General features: G+C 42.6%; 1 long non-coding RNA gene across 4 annotated transcripts; it reads right to left on the bottom strand.

The window, feature by feature from the left end:
- Positions 1 to 2,934: 2,934 nt before the first annotated feature.
- LOC127171063 (uncharacterized) lies at positions 2,935 to 9,384 on the bottom strand. Of its 4 annotated transcripts, none has more exons than XR_007828447.1 (6): positions 8,831 to 9,384; positions 8,192 to 8,224; positions 7,578 to 8,100; positions 5,439 to 5,507; positions 4,764 to 4,845; positions 2,935 to 3,929 (listed from the first exon to the last, which is right to left on the bottom strand). It is a non-coding gene; the product is annotated as an uncharacterized LOC127171063 (long non-coding RNA). The 4 variants fall into 4 exon arrangements; XR_007828446.1 differs by lacking the exon at positions 8,831 to 9,384 and having other exon boundaries at positions 7,578 to 7,720; positions 7,810 to 8,100; positions 8,192 to 8,538; XR_007828448.1 differs by lacking the exon at positions 8,831 to 9,384 and having other exon boundaries at positions 7,578 to 7,917; positions 8,025 to 8,100; positions 8,192 to 8,538.
- Between the last annotated feature and the right edge of the window lie 6,625 nt (positions 9,385 to 16,009).

Here is a 16,009-nt window from a genome sequence, read left to right as displayed (position 1 = left end):
CACTTTCAATTCCCTCAATTCCCTGAGATCTTCTCCTAGCACCACATACCTTCACTGAATCTACAGGCACATCAGTTACTGATTGGATGGCTACATCTGTTTCAAAGAAAGCTTGTAAGTCAGGATAAATGTTATCAGGCTGACTAACTTCCATATCAGTTTTTTCTAAAGCTTTGTTGCGGTTCAATTTCTTAGTCAAAGCGGATATTCTAGCCCGGAGCTCTTTGTTCTGTTCCTCTAGCTCTGAGTTACGCTGAGACTGTTGTGTAGCTAGCGCTAAACCAAATTCTCTGTGGCAGCAGATAATGCCTTTCACATTGTTCTTACGAATACATGCTCCAAGTACTTTTTTTACATTCATCTACAGACCAAGTCTTGTCTGGATGGATCTCATATTTCTTAGTTAATTCGTGTCTAACTTTTTCAGTTACTATTAGGTTCATTTGCACTCCTAACAGTGATTTGAATTCGCTATTTGACCACAAAGGAGTTGCAAGACCACCTTTTTCAGTTGTGGGGATCAGCCTAGCGTTCTTTCTAACCATTTTGTGAGTTTCTTTGTTACCACACAATCACAACACTAAAACTTCTCTGATCAACAGAGGGTACGCTTGTTAACACAGATCAACTATAGTTAACCTTTCCTGAATTAACAGAAGACAACACAAACTACTAGCACTTTACGCTAGTCTTCTCTGCCTAAACAGAGGGTAACAGATATTAGCACTTTACGCTAAACTTCTCTCCCTGAAGAGAGGATCAACAATTCTTCTCTGCCGAAACAAAGGATAACAGATATTAGCACGTAATGCTAATCGTAATGCTAATCTTCTCTACCTGAAATAGAGGATAACTGATATTAGCACATAATGCTAATCTTCTCTACCTAAAATAGAGGATAACTGATATTGGCACGTAATGCTAATCGTCTCTACCTGAAAATAGAGGATAACTGATATTAGCACGTAATGCTAATCTTCTCTACCTGAAATAGAGGATAACTTGTCTGTTAAACAAACCCTGCAGCTGTTTGTTAACACTTCTCTGGCGGCGCAGAGGATAACCACATGTACTGGCTTCTAATGGTTCTTTTGGATAGAGTGATACTCACCAACCCTTGGTACAGAATTAATTGTACTGTATCTCATTGTCTGTTTTTTTTTTTTCTTTTACTTAACATTGTTAATGTTAGGTGACCTTGAGTGTCAAGAAAGGCGCTTATAAATAAAATGCAAAAAAACCCAAAACAAAAATGCATTAAAATAAATCTGCAAGACCGGGCAGTTTTAGCTGATCATCAGTCACAACTCCAGGGTTTTTGGTTTTTGAAGGAGTTATGGTTAATGTGCATACCTGGATGGCGAATTTGTGATGAAATTATGGGTTTGATGGAACCACAAGCAGTTCTGTCTTGGCAAGGTTGAGTTGAGGGTGATGGTCCTTCATCCAGCAAGAAATGTCTATTAGACAAGCTGAGATGTGAGCAGCTATAGTCCCAGACTAAGTAGTAGGAGGGCTCCGAGCTGAGAAATAGGCCTGAACCCAGTGTACTCCTTCCTGTACCTCTATCTAGGAACTGGAACAAACCACGAGTTAGGAGATGGTGTGGTAGAGGGATGCAAAAAAAATGTTGCGAGACCATAGGTGAGTCAGCTATGAATATATTTAGACCCCCTCTCAAGCTGAGTGTTCATAAAACATCATTTTGAGAAGATTAACAATAACAATGTAACTAATGAAAATAAAAAACAAACTCTGAAATGATATTCTTCTGACCAAGCTGCATACTGCATCACATTCTTCTTCTGAGGTAAATTCAAGGCTTATTCCTCACAGTATACCTTCTTTCAAACTTGAAAAGCAGAGAAATCTGATGAAGTTTGATACTTTATTTGTCGGGGTGATGGGGGCGTTTGCTCGATCGCTTGCTTTACATGGGCAACTTGCATATGAATAGCATGGGATTGGCCACATTAACAGATAATGATCTCAGCAAAAAGAATGTACCTCTCTCTGGTTTCATACGGATTACATAAAGAATATCTGTTTGTTTACTAATGTCGGCACTTCATGTTTTTAAAGACATCTCTCTCGTGTGGTAAGTATTCTCTGAGTTTCAGTAATGCATTTCAGAAAGATATTTACAGAGACAGAGATGGCTGAAAGCACACCTTGTTTAGTTCTTTACAGTGACTTGAAAATATTTCTTCACTAACCATTCGTAGATATTAGGGCCCAGAAAACACCTCTACATTCACTATGAACTCATTTTCAAAACGTATGTATGAGATGAAAATTACATTTGTAATGTATAAATACTTGACTTTGTGTGCTTAAACTCAAAATTTGGGCAAATCCCAAAGTGCAACTTTACATGAAGTACATGCAAGAATAAAATTGACTAAGCCATCACAAATGTATGTACAAAGGTTGTTTTCTTTTGTCCTCTACTGAATGTGAAAGTAAAAGTAATCCAACCACAAAGCTGTGGACACAACTGTGTTCAGAGATGGCACCTTCCACAAAAACATAACATTCACAATTGCAGACCAAACTGTGCCCATAGAGTTGACCATGTGGGACAAGGAGAAATTTTCCAGAGTCTTGATATTCAGTGTTGAGTATCAGCTAACACAGTTACGTCGTGACAACGTTACTGGACCGGACCATATTCGTCGCAGCGACGTACCAAATAACGTTCCAGCGACGTAACTTTGTGATTCCCATATTCGTCGTGGCGACGTTATTTCGTACGTCGCTGGAACGTGGTGAGTACGTCTCAGCGACCAAACTGGCACGTTGTGAGGACGTGACTATAAAGGACCAGATTGGTCGCAGCGACGTACCAAATAACGTACCAGCGACGTAACTTTGTGATTCCCATATTCGTCGTGGCGACGTTATTTCGGACGTCGCTGGAACGTGGTGATTACGTCTCAAGGACCAAACTAGCACGTTGTGAGGACGTGACTCTAAAGGACCAGATTGGTCGCAGCGACGTCCCAAATAACGTACCAGCAACGTAACTTTGTGATTCCCATATTCGTCGTGGCGACGTTACAGTGTTACGTTGGTGGGACGTGACAAGTACGTCCTAACGACCAAACTAGTACGTCCTAACAACCAAACTACCACGTTCCTTATATTTTAAATTTTTACTTCTCACCTTTAGTCTGGTCCAGAGGATGTGCTCGTACCACCTTTAAATCGGTATATAAATGACAAACTCATAAACATTTTCTGCTATAAAAAATAAAACACTTAATTCTAATGTTTTTTAATCGTTATAGGAGATTTTAGTGAATATATTCAATACATACATGCAAACCATTACAAAAACATTACATTCTAAACATTAAATGAGCAAAAACAGTGCATTCATTTATTAATCAGCATTTATTCAGTGTTATTTCTACAAACACTAAGCCAATACATTTTGAACATTACACCTATTCTTTAACCATGCAAAGTGTTACCAAGTCATGAGCACAGATAATTGAACACATCAATACATAAATCATGTAAATTTTACTGAATTGTTTTAATTTTACTGAAAAGTTTCTCATTACTGATGGGTATAGTTAACGATTTTATCTGTAAAAATGATCAATAATTATCAATACTCATTGACAACTCCCTATAATCTGGTACAAAAAAAAAACACTGATAAAAAAAAAAGAAAGGAAACAATTCAGTAGTGACTTCTTTATTACTTTAAGTTAATTTGTTTCCTGAGTGTCCTGTGTATGAAACACCTGCTACAAATATCTGATGGTGATGTGCTTCAATACTGCTTCACTATCAAAAGCAAAACCTAAACAATATTGTCATTACCAAAGGACCATAGTACCCGAGTACTCTGATGTCAAACATGTTCTTCCTCCTCTTCGCCATCCTGAGCCTGTACTGCCAATATCGTTCTCTGGCACCTGAAAGGGAGGATCACCCTGTTAATGTTGCAATGTTTTTACACAATCAGTCAAAAATCTGCAGTCTTTGTGTTTCAATGTTTTTCGATAGAAGTCTATTCTGCTCACCAAGGCTATATTTATTTAATCAAACTTACAGTACAAAACTGTAATATTGTGAAATATTATTTTTAACTTAAAATGTTTTCTATTGTTTTTCAAATACACTTTAAAATGTATTTCATTCCTGTGAGGCAAAGCTGAATTTTTCAGTAGCCTTAACTCCAGTCTTCAGTGTCACATGATCATTCTCATATGATGAATTGATGCTCAAGAAAGATTTCTGATTATCAATGTTGAAAACAGTTGTGCTACTTAATATTTCTGTGTAAATTGTGGTTTTTCAGAATTATTTTATGAATACAAAAACAAACAAAACAAAACAAAAAAAAATCATTTTTTTTTTTTTTTAAATCTTTTGTAACATTATAAATGTATTTACTATCACTTTTGATCAATTAAATGCATCCTTGCTATTAATGTCTTCCCAAAGAAAAAAAAAAATCTTAGTGACTCCAACCTTTTGAACTGTAGTGTACACAAAAAAATTAGGCAGCACAACTGTTTTCAACAACACCGATAATAATCAGAAATGTTTCTTGAGCAGCAAATCAGCATATTACAATGATTTTGAACACTTACAACTGGAGTAATGATGCTGAAAATTCAGCTTTGATCACAGAAATGATTTACATTTTAAGATTAATTTCAAAGTTTGACCAACAGTATACATTACTACATTTAAATGAAAACACATCTTGTAATAAACAATGCACACATTCTCAAAGAACTTACGTTCTGATGATTACTTCCGTCCCTCACGGCTGCCTTCTTCAGTGGTTCCCAGACTTCCTCATTTTTCACCTTTCCTTTGAATCTACACAAAAAAAAAAAAAAAAAAAAAAAAAAAAAAACAGAATTTGGATAAGTCACCCCAGACTTTTTTTGATGGTGGCCACAAACTGTCAAGGTGCCTTTTGAAATCTTAAGTGGTTCTCCAGCTTCTAAAGGAAAGGCAGAATCTGGGGCCTTATTCACAGAGAATTTTATCTTACTACTATGTGTCCTAGCTAGGATATTTAGTTTAAAACCTATTTACAAAACTCTTAAGAGTCTACAATATCTAAAAAGAGGGTTCAGTCAATGCATAGACCAGGGATCCTCAAATCTGGCCCATGAGATCCACTTTCCTGCAGAGTTTAGCTCTAACCCTAATCAAACACATCTGAGCATGCCAATCAATGTCTTCAGGATCATTAGAAAATCACAGGCAGGTGAGTTTGATCAGGGTTGGAGCTAAACTCTGCAGTGGACTGTCCATCCTGGGTAAGATTTGAGGAACCCTGGCATAGGCTTTCTTTTTTGTTAAATTTCCACACTGTGCATGGGTTGGAGCTCTTAATACTGCAATCTCAAAGTGCACCAGATAGACAAATTTAACTTTAAACTGTACAGTACATTATTTCTTACACAAGGCCATGGCCCCAGATCCCCCAGGCAGACCAAGGTCCAGCTATCCTCCATAGTCTCAAAAAAATCCTGTGGGAAACACAGCAAAATGATTTTGTGTGTGATTTAGGCATAGGGGAGAGTAGGGCTGCACGATAAATTGCATGTAATTATCATGCGCGTATAGTCAGTAAAGCCAGTTTCTTTGATTAGTAGTAAATCTCCATCACCTGCATTCAGCTGGAACGGCAATTTATACATGGAGTCGTAAATCACTCACAAGCTACGCAAAATTGTGCTCATAATCGCAGATGAATCGCATTTGATTATGAGCGTGATTCTGCGTAGCTTGTCAGTCATTTACGACTCTGTGTATTAATTGCCGCTCCAGCTGAATGCACGTGATGGTGATTTACTACTAATCAAAGAACCAGCTTTATTGACTAATGCGTCTGACAATCGCATGCGATTTATCGTGCAGCCCTAGGGGAGAGCCTTTACAATGGTCAAATTCAGGCCAACTACAATTTTTTTTTTTTTTTTTTTTTAAACATGTTTAAAAATGACCAGGAGCTCGGGAGGTGCAATACAATATAAGTGCAATATAAAGAAACAAAAAATAAAAAAAATAAATAAAGTTTAAGTGCATGTACTATACTTAAAGGAGAATAGTCATCCTGAGGTATATGTGTTTGTATACATATTTGTAAGGAGTGTCATAAGAAATTATGTTTTTTGAAATTATGACCCAGTCTTTGCAAAGTGAACAAGCAAAGAAGATCAAATACCCATAACAAAAAAGGTAAAACAGCAATATAGGACGATTTTGAAGTTGAGGGAGAACATGAGATGGGAGTTTTTTGACATACCCTAACTGTCATGTACCGAAAAAAGAGTTTAGGCAGAGCAAGACAAGACGAGCATTTGACATTAAAAAGTATATAAATTGTATTATTTTTATGAAAATAACTGATCGTTTCACTAGATAAGACCCTTCTTCCTCTGCCGAGATTGTTTACAACCACATTTGGGATCGTTAACAAACTCGGGGCACCATAGAAGTCTACTATATGAAGAAAAATGCTGAATTGAATCCTCAAAAAACATAATTTCTTTATGACTGAAGTAAGAAAGACATGAACATCTTGGATGACACGGGGGTGAGTACTAGGGATGCACCGATACCACTTTTTTTCAGTACTCAACTGATACCGATGGTTTTATTTTTGGTACTTGCCGATTCTGAGTACCGATATCAATGTTTTTTAATTTACCGGTAAATTTATAAAATATTGGGTACAGAAACTAAAAGAATATGTAAAATGTTAGTTGGTTAACTTCATTTATCAAATAGATACAGTCAAACCAAAATTTATTCAGACATCTTTTCTCACATTATCAGACAACATTTCTCTGCAAAATGGAACTTATCATTTTTGATCCCAAGTGATCAATTTTACTGTATGAAATTTTTTGGGGGTATAATATGTCACACTTTTACTTTATTTTGCTGATTTACATAAATGAACTATAGTGTCCTGCACATTAATTAAAAAAAAATAAATAAAAATTATACTAGTGTCTGAATAATTTTTGATTTGACTGTATATCTTTCAGTTATGTCTACACTTAGTTTTTGCTTAACACTTACACCTAAGTTTTCGTTACTTTCACTGTTCATTTTTTGCTCTATGGTACATCATCTTTAATTTATTAGCATTAGAGCTGCTCCATTGCAGCAGCTACTGTAATCATGCGTTTTGTTGTAATAATGCAGGGAACTACTTGTTATAAATCTCCTAACAGTGATATTTTCGCCAATAAAGTTGTGTATGCTTTATAGTGAATGCCCCTATAAATTGTGTGCTAAGTGAGCGAACATCAATAAAGATCACGCAACAGAATTTCGCTCCCCCGCCCCCCTCTCTCCCTATCTTTAGATAACTTGTGCATTGTTTTACTTACTTGTTTTTGAATATCTGACAGAACTACAAACTTCTAAGTAATGTCTGTGAGAAAATGATATTAACTCGTCAAGCTCGTACAGTACCACATACCGGTATCGGTGCACCCCTAATTTTTGATCTGGAAGTAGACTTCTCCTTTAAGTGATATCTATCTAGTTATGAGTAAATTGTGAAATCCAACCCTGTGGATTACCTGCCTCTCCTCCTGAGCATTTTGTCGTGTGGGTCCAGGAAGGCTTCTTGTATGTCTGGATATCGATGCGCAACTCTTTCAACCATGAGAAATGCAGTTCCAGCGTGTCTTCACATCTAGGGCAACAGAATGGTCAGGCAGGCCTGAAATATAAACATATAAGCCACTAAAATCAATTTAAATCTATAGTTGTGCCTGAGTGTCACTGAAACAATGAGGTTTAGTTTGTCACCCAGGATTCGCTGATTCCTATGAAACAGTTTTCATGATGGATTATCTCTTGATCCTGGATCCTTGCAGCCATTCATTTGGAGATGGATTGGATGATATGCAGTTATGTCTAAAGAGGAAAGAATCAACAATACAAAAACACCAATAGCAGCATTGCTGGTCCTGTAGCTTATATCAGTTTTTCAGTACTGAACAAGTCAGGAGCCAAATCAGTACCTGTTCTCGATAATCATCCCTACTCATAATCATAATAGTTGTCGGCTTGGTGCTGCCCAGACTATCTCTCCACCTGCTGACAAAAAATGTTTGTTTTACAACAATGAATAAAATATTTATTCTACTAGGTAGTAACAAATGAGAATCTTTTCTTATAAGCAACTCACTGAATCATTGCCTGGTTCATTGGCAGTCAGGACCTAAAGAAAATTAACCACTTGTTTATTAAAAGATTTGTTAAAACGAACGTATCAGATCTATTTGTGAATGAAAGGTAACGTTAACTAGCATAAAAAGCAAGCATGTAAAAAACACCTTTAACACCAATAGTGAGCAAATGACACAATTTACAGGTCTGTTGCTCGAGGGGAAATGCGGAAATTATTATTCCCACATACACTGAAGGTGATTTCGCTAGCATCGGTCTAATTAAACGTTTAAACAGTAGTTTATATTCAAGCTTACAATATGGCTAGCATGAGCAACATAAAGCGAGAGTGTTAGGCAGTCAAACAAGCTATTACGGTTGAAGTTTTTTTTTTTTTTTTTTTTTTAATTTGACAGTGAATACTGTATAGTTTATTGTGTTACATTTCAAACTAAACTAAAAAGAAGGAATACAATTTTATCTCATGATTTTAGCAGTTAACGTTACCTCAGACCGCGACATAAGCTAACCAAACATGGCATTTATTTACGAAATTAATATAGAAAACCTACAAAAATACAAAACACTACTCATCTTACATGATATCTAACGTTATATAAGCAAAAACGATGAATAAAAATAGATTTATAGCGCTTACCTTTTCCTTCGTGTCCGTCTGCTGGAAGTTGACCGTTAAAGTGACGGGCACGCGCACTTACGCAGCACTCAAAAAGTGACGTGCGCTGGTTTAAATGTTCACTTGTCCCATGCCGTTTTTCAATAAATTTCTTCTGTCATTCACAAGCATAAATTATTGCTATTTGCTAACAAACTATTTGGTTTTTGTTTTGTCATTAATTTGATGACAAATATATATCTACATTTTAAATGACGGCATAATTATTATATTTCTATAACAATTCATGCCATCATGCAAAATGCTTGATTAATTCAGTATATTTCCCTTATTATAGGCTATCCAAATGGTATACACCTTAAAAAGATAGGCCAAATACATGTAGTGCAATAATATGAAAAGTTATCTGGAGACCAGCTGACCACGTCGCTACAACGTTCCCATGCGACTAACTAGCGACGTCTTTTGAGGACGTGCACAGGACGTTTCTGGGACCTTAGCCAAAATTCTGAAAAATGGAACGTTACCACGACGTCCTCACGACGTTGTCAAGTAATGTCACGCTGACCAAATGACGACCAACTGGCGATTAATCCTCACAACATACTGTGTATGCTGGGTAGAGACCATTGGATCACGTCCCTACAACGTTCCCCATGGGACCAACTAGCAACGTCTGTAGAGGACGAGCCCACGACGTTTCTGGAACGTCACCAACATTCTAAAGCCTTGAATATCTCTCTAGCATGTATAAATGGAATGTCAGTCTTGACGAATAAATATCTAACATTTTAAATTGTAAGCATTTTATATTTAACAATTGTAAATAAATTGTAAATAAAATACTGGTAGACCTATACTATAGAGACCAGGGGACCACGTCGCCACAACGTTCCCCATGGGACTAACTAGCGACGTCTGTTGAGGACGTGCCCACGACGTTTCTGGAACGTTAGCCAATATTCTAAAAAATGGAACTTTGCCACGACGTCCTCACAACGTCGCCATAAAGTAATGTCGCGCTGACCAAAGGCACAAGTCTAATAATGCTGTCTGTTTGTAACTAAAACTCACTAAATCCTCTTTGATGTAGTGTCCTGCATTAGCCACAATCATGACATTCCACCACATGAATAGCTAATTAAATCGCATGCGAATAAATGCAAATATTCCCTAAAAACAACCAGTAAAGACAGTGATGCAGTCAGGACCGTGGTGCCTGCTTCCTTTAAAATATGTTTGAACACTTTAGAATGGGGAACACTTATACACTATTAACTACAACTTTTCCCTTAATAAATTCCTAATTTGCTGCTTATTAATAGTTAGTAGGGTAGTTGTCAAGTTCAGGTATTGGGTAGGATCAGGGATGTAGAATAAGGCTCATGTAGAATAAAGCATTAATATGTGCTTAATTAGTACTAATAAATGGTTATATTCTAGTAATATGCATGCTAATAAGCAACTAGTTAAGAAACTGTAAAATAAAGTGTTACCACTAATTTGAATCAGTACATTATAAAGAAAACAGTACCTAAAATGAAAAGAATAATTAATTCGGGGGGATAAATTATGCGAATACCCACTTGTCCAGGCACCACAACACCACTGATTTTATGCGGTCTCTGTCTGAAGTATTTCCACACTTTCGATGTTCGTGGTCTGGATTTTTGCGATTTTTTTCACTTTGTCTGGGAGCAGCAGTCACCATTTTTCTAAATCAGCGTAAAAAATGTGACGCTGCAGCTCCAGTTCAATAATAAAAGAAAAGAAAATTCGAACAATAAAACAAAAGACAATTTTATTATAATAAAATTGGAACCCACTTCAGTGACATTAGGAATAACATAATATTTTCGCCGGTATGCGTGCCTGAAAAGATGCGTCTTTAAACAAGATTTGAAAATGGGAAGAGAGTCACAGTTTCAAATGTCTTGCGGAAGTAAATTCTACATATAAGGCGCAGCGTAGCTAAAAGCTCGAGAACCCATGGAAACTACACATGTACAAGGAAGAACTAAACATAACATAGATGATCATCTAAGAGTTTGAGAAGGAGCGTTTATTAAGGTTATGTTAGATAAGAAGGAGCCAGGTTATGTAATGCCTTATAAACAAGAAGCAAAATTTTGAATTCAACATGCTGTTTAACAGGAAGCCAGTGCAGTTGTTGAAGAACAGGAGATATGTGTTTCTGTATTTCTGTTTTACTAAAACCAAGCCTTAACTTCAGACAAACATTTAAAAAGATAAAATGGAGGAAGTTTAGAAGAAGATTTTGAGGACAGATAGGTAGCTGGGTGTCATCAGTGTAACATTGAAACTGTATATCATATTCCCTGACAAATGTTACCATAGTAACACATGAGACATGACAATAACAAAATATATAAAAAATTAATACCTAGATAGTGTAACGGAGAGACGGGAGACGAGCGGATCCAAGCGCAAACTTTTATTGATTGGACGAGACAAAGACATAGTCAGGCAGGCAGGGTCGAACAACGGCAAGCAGGTGTATGGACAGCAAACAAAGAGTAATCCTTAAACGAGCGAGGGTCAATCAGCGGCGTACGGAATCCAGACAAGGGCTAGGCAGGAGAATAGTCAGACAGGCGAAAGATCAAAAACGAGATAACAAAAACAAAACTAGACAACAGGAACACAGAGGGAAACGCTTTGTATGACCACTAACGAATCAATACTCGGCGGTGAGTGACTGGAAGACCGGGGCTTTTATACAGTCCGTGATTGGTGCAAATGGTGAGAGCAGTGGCTGATGGGAAATGGAGTCTGGGGTGTAGTGCAACAGTCAATGTGTGTAAGGAAGGTGAGAGTGACATCTGGTGGTGAGCGGTCCGCAGCTCACCGACCAGATCCGTAACATAGCCCCCCCCCGAAGAGCGGCTTCCAGACGCTACAAACGAACCATAGTCCAGGGGAGCGGTGGGGCGGGGGTGAGACAGGGCAAGGGCTGGAGGGCCAGGTCCGTGCGGAGGACCAGGTGACTGAGGCAGGGCCGACAGAGCAGGGGCCCACCAGGGTGGAGCTGGAGGCGGAGCAGGAGGCGGAGCAGGAGGCACAGGAGCCCTCCAGGGCGGTGCCAGAGGAGGAGGCATAGGAGCCCTCCAGGGCGGAGCCGGAGGCGCAGGAGCCCTCCAGGGCGGAGCCGAAGGCGGAGCAGGAGGCGCAGGAGCCCTCCAGGGCGGAGCCAGAGGCAGGGTAGGAACCCTCCGGGGCGGAGCCAGAGGCGGAGCAGGCGACGCTAGAGCCCTCCAGGGCGGAGCCGGAGGCTGAGCAGGCGACGCTAGAGCCCTCCAGGGCGGAGCCGGAGGCTGAGCAGGAGGCGCCGCAGTAGGCGGAGCAGGAATCCGCGTCACGGTCTGGGACCTTGGGAGAGCAGGGACAGAGGAGGCAGACAGAATAGGTGAAGAAGGTGCAGCAGCCCTCCGGGGCGGAACAGGAGGCAGAGCGGGAGGCGGAGCAGCCCTCCAGGGCGAAACAGGAATCTGCGTCACGGTCTGGGACCTGGGGAAAGCAGGGACAGAGGAGGCAGACAGAACAGGGGGAGAAGGCGCAGCAGCCCTCCGGGGCGGAACAGGAGGCGGAGCAGGAGGTACCGCAGCCCTCCGGGGCGGAACAGGAGGCGGAGCAGGAGGTACCGCAGCCCTCCGGAGCGGAACAGGAGGCGGAGCAGGAGGTACCGCAGCCCTCCGGAGCGGAACAGGGGGCGCAGGACCGCCCTCCGGAGCGGGACAGGAGGCGCAGCCACCCTCTGGAACGCTGCGTCATGGACTGGGACCTGGGGAGAACAGTGACAGAGGAGGCAGACAGAATGAGAGGAGAAGCAGAGAGTTTGGTGGTTAACGCCCCCTCCATAAGAGGTTCTACGGCAAGTGCCGACACCTCTGGAGGCATTGGCGCAGCTTCTCCGATGGGGAAGGCCTCTGGAGCAAACTTGAGACCAGACGGGACCTCTGAAGCAGGCTTGTGATCAGACGGGAGCTCCGGAGCAGGCTTGTGATCAGACGGGAGCTCAGAGGCTGACTTGGGAACAGGCGTGACCTCAGGAGCTGACTTGAGAACGGCACCTCAGGAGCTCAGGAGCTGACTTGAGAACAGGCGTGACCTCAGGAGCTGACTTGGGAACAGGCGTGACCTCAGGAGCACAGTGTGCAGCCCACACACACCACATGGCAACTGCCATTAAGGGAAGAGCAGCAGCGGGTGGCAGGGTCTCTTTGCTGGTGGGTTTAGAATGCGCTAATACTACTGGGAGGCTGACTGACCGCACCGACACCAGTGGCGGGTCCAGCACGTTGGCCATCATGACGGGCCGTGACCTTGGGATGGCAGACTTGACCTGGCGAGACTCTGGAAGGTCAGGCTGCGTGTGACTCGACTCTGGGCTGTCAGATGAGACGTTACTTGACTCTGGGCGGTCAGACGAGACGTGGTGAGGTTCTGGACAGGTAGACGAGACGTGACGGGACTCTGGGCGGTCAGACGAGACGTGACTTGACTCTGGGCGGTCAGGCGGGATGTGACTAGACTCTGGGCCGTCAGGCGTAACTTGACCTGGCTCGTGAAGATCCATGACTTTACTTGACTCAGGAACTACGGCTGTGACGTGACTTGGTTTGGCTGTGACTTGACTTAGGAACTGTGACGGCTGTGACTTTACTTGACTCAGGAACTACGGCTGTGACGTGACTTGGTTTGGCTGTGACTTGACTTAGTAGGAACAGCAGCTGTGACGTGACTTGACTCTGCGGGAACAGCAGCTGGTGCAGGTTCAGAAGAAGCTGACATGACGTCAACAGGCTGTGGCTTGGCTGGCGTCACGTGGTGTGGCGGGCGCTGGCTGGGCTGAGCGGGCGCTGGCTGGGCTGACGTGGCGTCAGCGGGCGCTGGCTGGGCTGACGTGGCGTCAGCGGGCGCTGGCTGGGCTGACGTGGCGTCAGCGGGCGCTGGCTGGGCTGACGTGGCGTCAGCGGGCGCTGGCTGGGCTGACGTGGCGTCAGCGGGCGCTGGCTGGGCTGACGTGGCGTCAGCGGGCGCTGGCTGGGCTGACGTGGCGTCAGCGGGCGCTGGCTGGGCTGACGTGGCGCTGGCGGGCGCTGGCTGGGCTGACGTGGCGTCATGGCTTTGGCGAGCGGGCGCTGGCTCTGGTGGCGTCAGCGGGCGCTGGCTGGGCTGACGTGGCGTCAGCGGGCGCTGGCTGGGCTGACGTGGCGTCAGCGGGCGCTGGCTGGGCTGACTTTGGCGCTGGCTGGGCTGACTGGCGTTAGTGCGATGGCGCTGGCTGGCTGGCGTGCGGCAGCCATCTTTGGGCGGCAGCCATCTTTGCGACAGGCTCTGGCGTGGCGGCAGCCATCTTTGCGACAGGCTCTGGCTTGGCGGCAGCCATCTTGCGTGCAGACTCGGGCTCAGGCATGATGGCTTTAGCTTGGCTGGACTTGGGAGACACAGCTGCAGCTTGACTTAGAAACTAGACTTGACTCAGGAACCGCAGCTGCAACTTTACTTAACTTGGAAACTTGACTTGACCCAGGAAACGCAGCTGCAACTTGACTTGACTTAGGAAACACAGATGCAGCGTGACTTGGCTCTGGTATGGCAGCTGTGATGTGATGGAGCCCTGTCATCGCCGCCATTTTGTGAATGGGCTCCTCCGTCGCCGCCCTCTTGTGCACGTGTTCTGACGCGGCCGCCATAGCTTGAGCACGCTCCAGCGTGGCCGTCATCTCACGAACGAGCCAGGCGGCAAACGTGTCCGTAGCATCGCGCTCCGGCGCGGCCGCCATTTTGTGAGTGGGGTGCGCGGCCGCCATTACCGCGCTGTCGTGTTCCTCCTCCGCGACCCCCACAGTGAACGACGAGCCCACACACATTAAAGCAAAGTCCATAAGTAAAGAAAGGGACGAACGCGGACCCTCGCGTCTGAGTCTTGATTTTAACGGTTGACTGGTTCCATCAATGAAAATGTCTATCAGAACACAGTCCGGGAGATCTGAGTAATGCGCAATGTCCAGAAATTCTTGTATGTAGCCCTCGAGCGATCGTGTGCCCTGCTCGAGGGCTAACAACAGTCTAGCAGTGTCCGTACCTGGGTGGCGTCCGGATGAGAAGTTGCTGGATCCTGTAGGGGCCGAGTATTCTGTAACGGAGAGACGGGAGACGAGCGGATCCAAGCGCAAACTTTTATTGATTGGACGAGACAAAGACATAGTCAGGCAGGCAGGGTCGAACAACGGCAAGCAGGTGTATGGACAGCAAACAAAGAGTAATCCTTAAACGAGCGAGGGTCAATCAGCGGCGTACGTAATCCAGACAAGGGCTAGGCAGGAGAATAGTCAGACAGGCGAAAGATCAAAAACGAGATAACAAAAACAAAACTAGACAACAGGAACACAGAGGGAAACGCTTTGTATGACCACTAACGAATCAATACTCGGCGGTGAGTGACTGGAAGACCGGGGCTTTTATACAGTCCGTGATTGGTGCAAATGGTGAGAGCAGTGGCTGATGGGAAATGGAGTCTGGGGTGTAGTGCAACAGTCAATGTGTGTAAGGAAGGTGAGAGTGACATCTGGTGGTGAGCGGTCCGCAGCTCACCGACCAGATCCAGTTGGGGACTTAAAAGTATACTTTTATATACTAGAAAGTGGGCCAATTTAGTCCCAAGGAGTAATGAAATTGTACACTTACAAGTATACTACTAGTACACTGATATTTGTGTACTTACTACATAAAGTATACATACAATATACTTGAACTTTACTTAAGTATACTCAATAAAATAAACTTGAAGTATACTACTTTTTGGTAAGGGATACCCAAAACCAACTGAAGGGTGCAAACTGTACCTAACATGCAGACCGATACGTCAAGATCAAGTGTTAGTATGTTAGCTAATACTTCATTAATTGGGTTTTTTAAACACTTTTCAAACAATTCAATATCTTGATTTAGTATTGCTTTTTACAATTAGTGATATATTGATTTAATGACACTAATGCATTATTTTCTTTCTTTCTTTCATTTGTCTATCTGTTGAGTGTTGATATATGTTCACATGATGGACCTTGAGTTTGAAGAAGATCTGAGGAATACTGATGAGCTCTTTGAAAGTTTACAAGCTCAAGATGTAAAATTAGTTACGCATACGAGCATCACACTTTGAAGAATAACACAACT

Source organism: Labeo rohita, chromosome 9, assembly GCF_022985175.1.
Source record: "Labeo rohita strain BAU-BD-2019 chromosome 9, IGBB_LRoh.1.0, whole genome shotgun sequence".
NCBI classification, from domain to species: Eukaryota; Metazoa; Chordata; class Actinopteri; order Cypriniformes; family Cyprinidae; genus Labeo; species Labeo rohita.
This window is presented reverse-complemented; position numbering and strand designations above follow the sequence as displayed.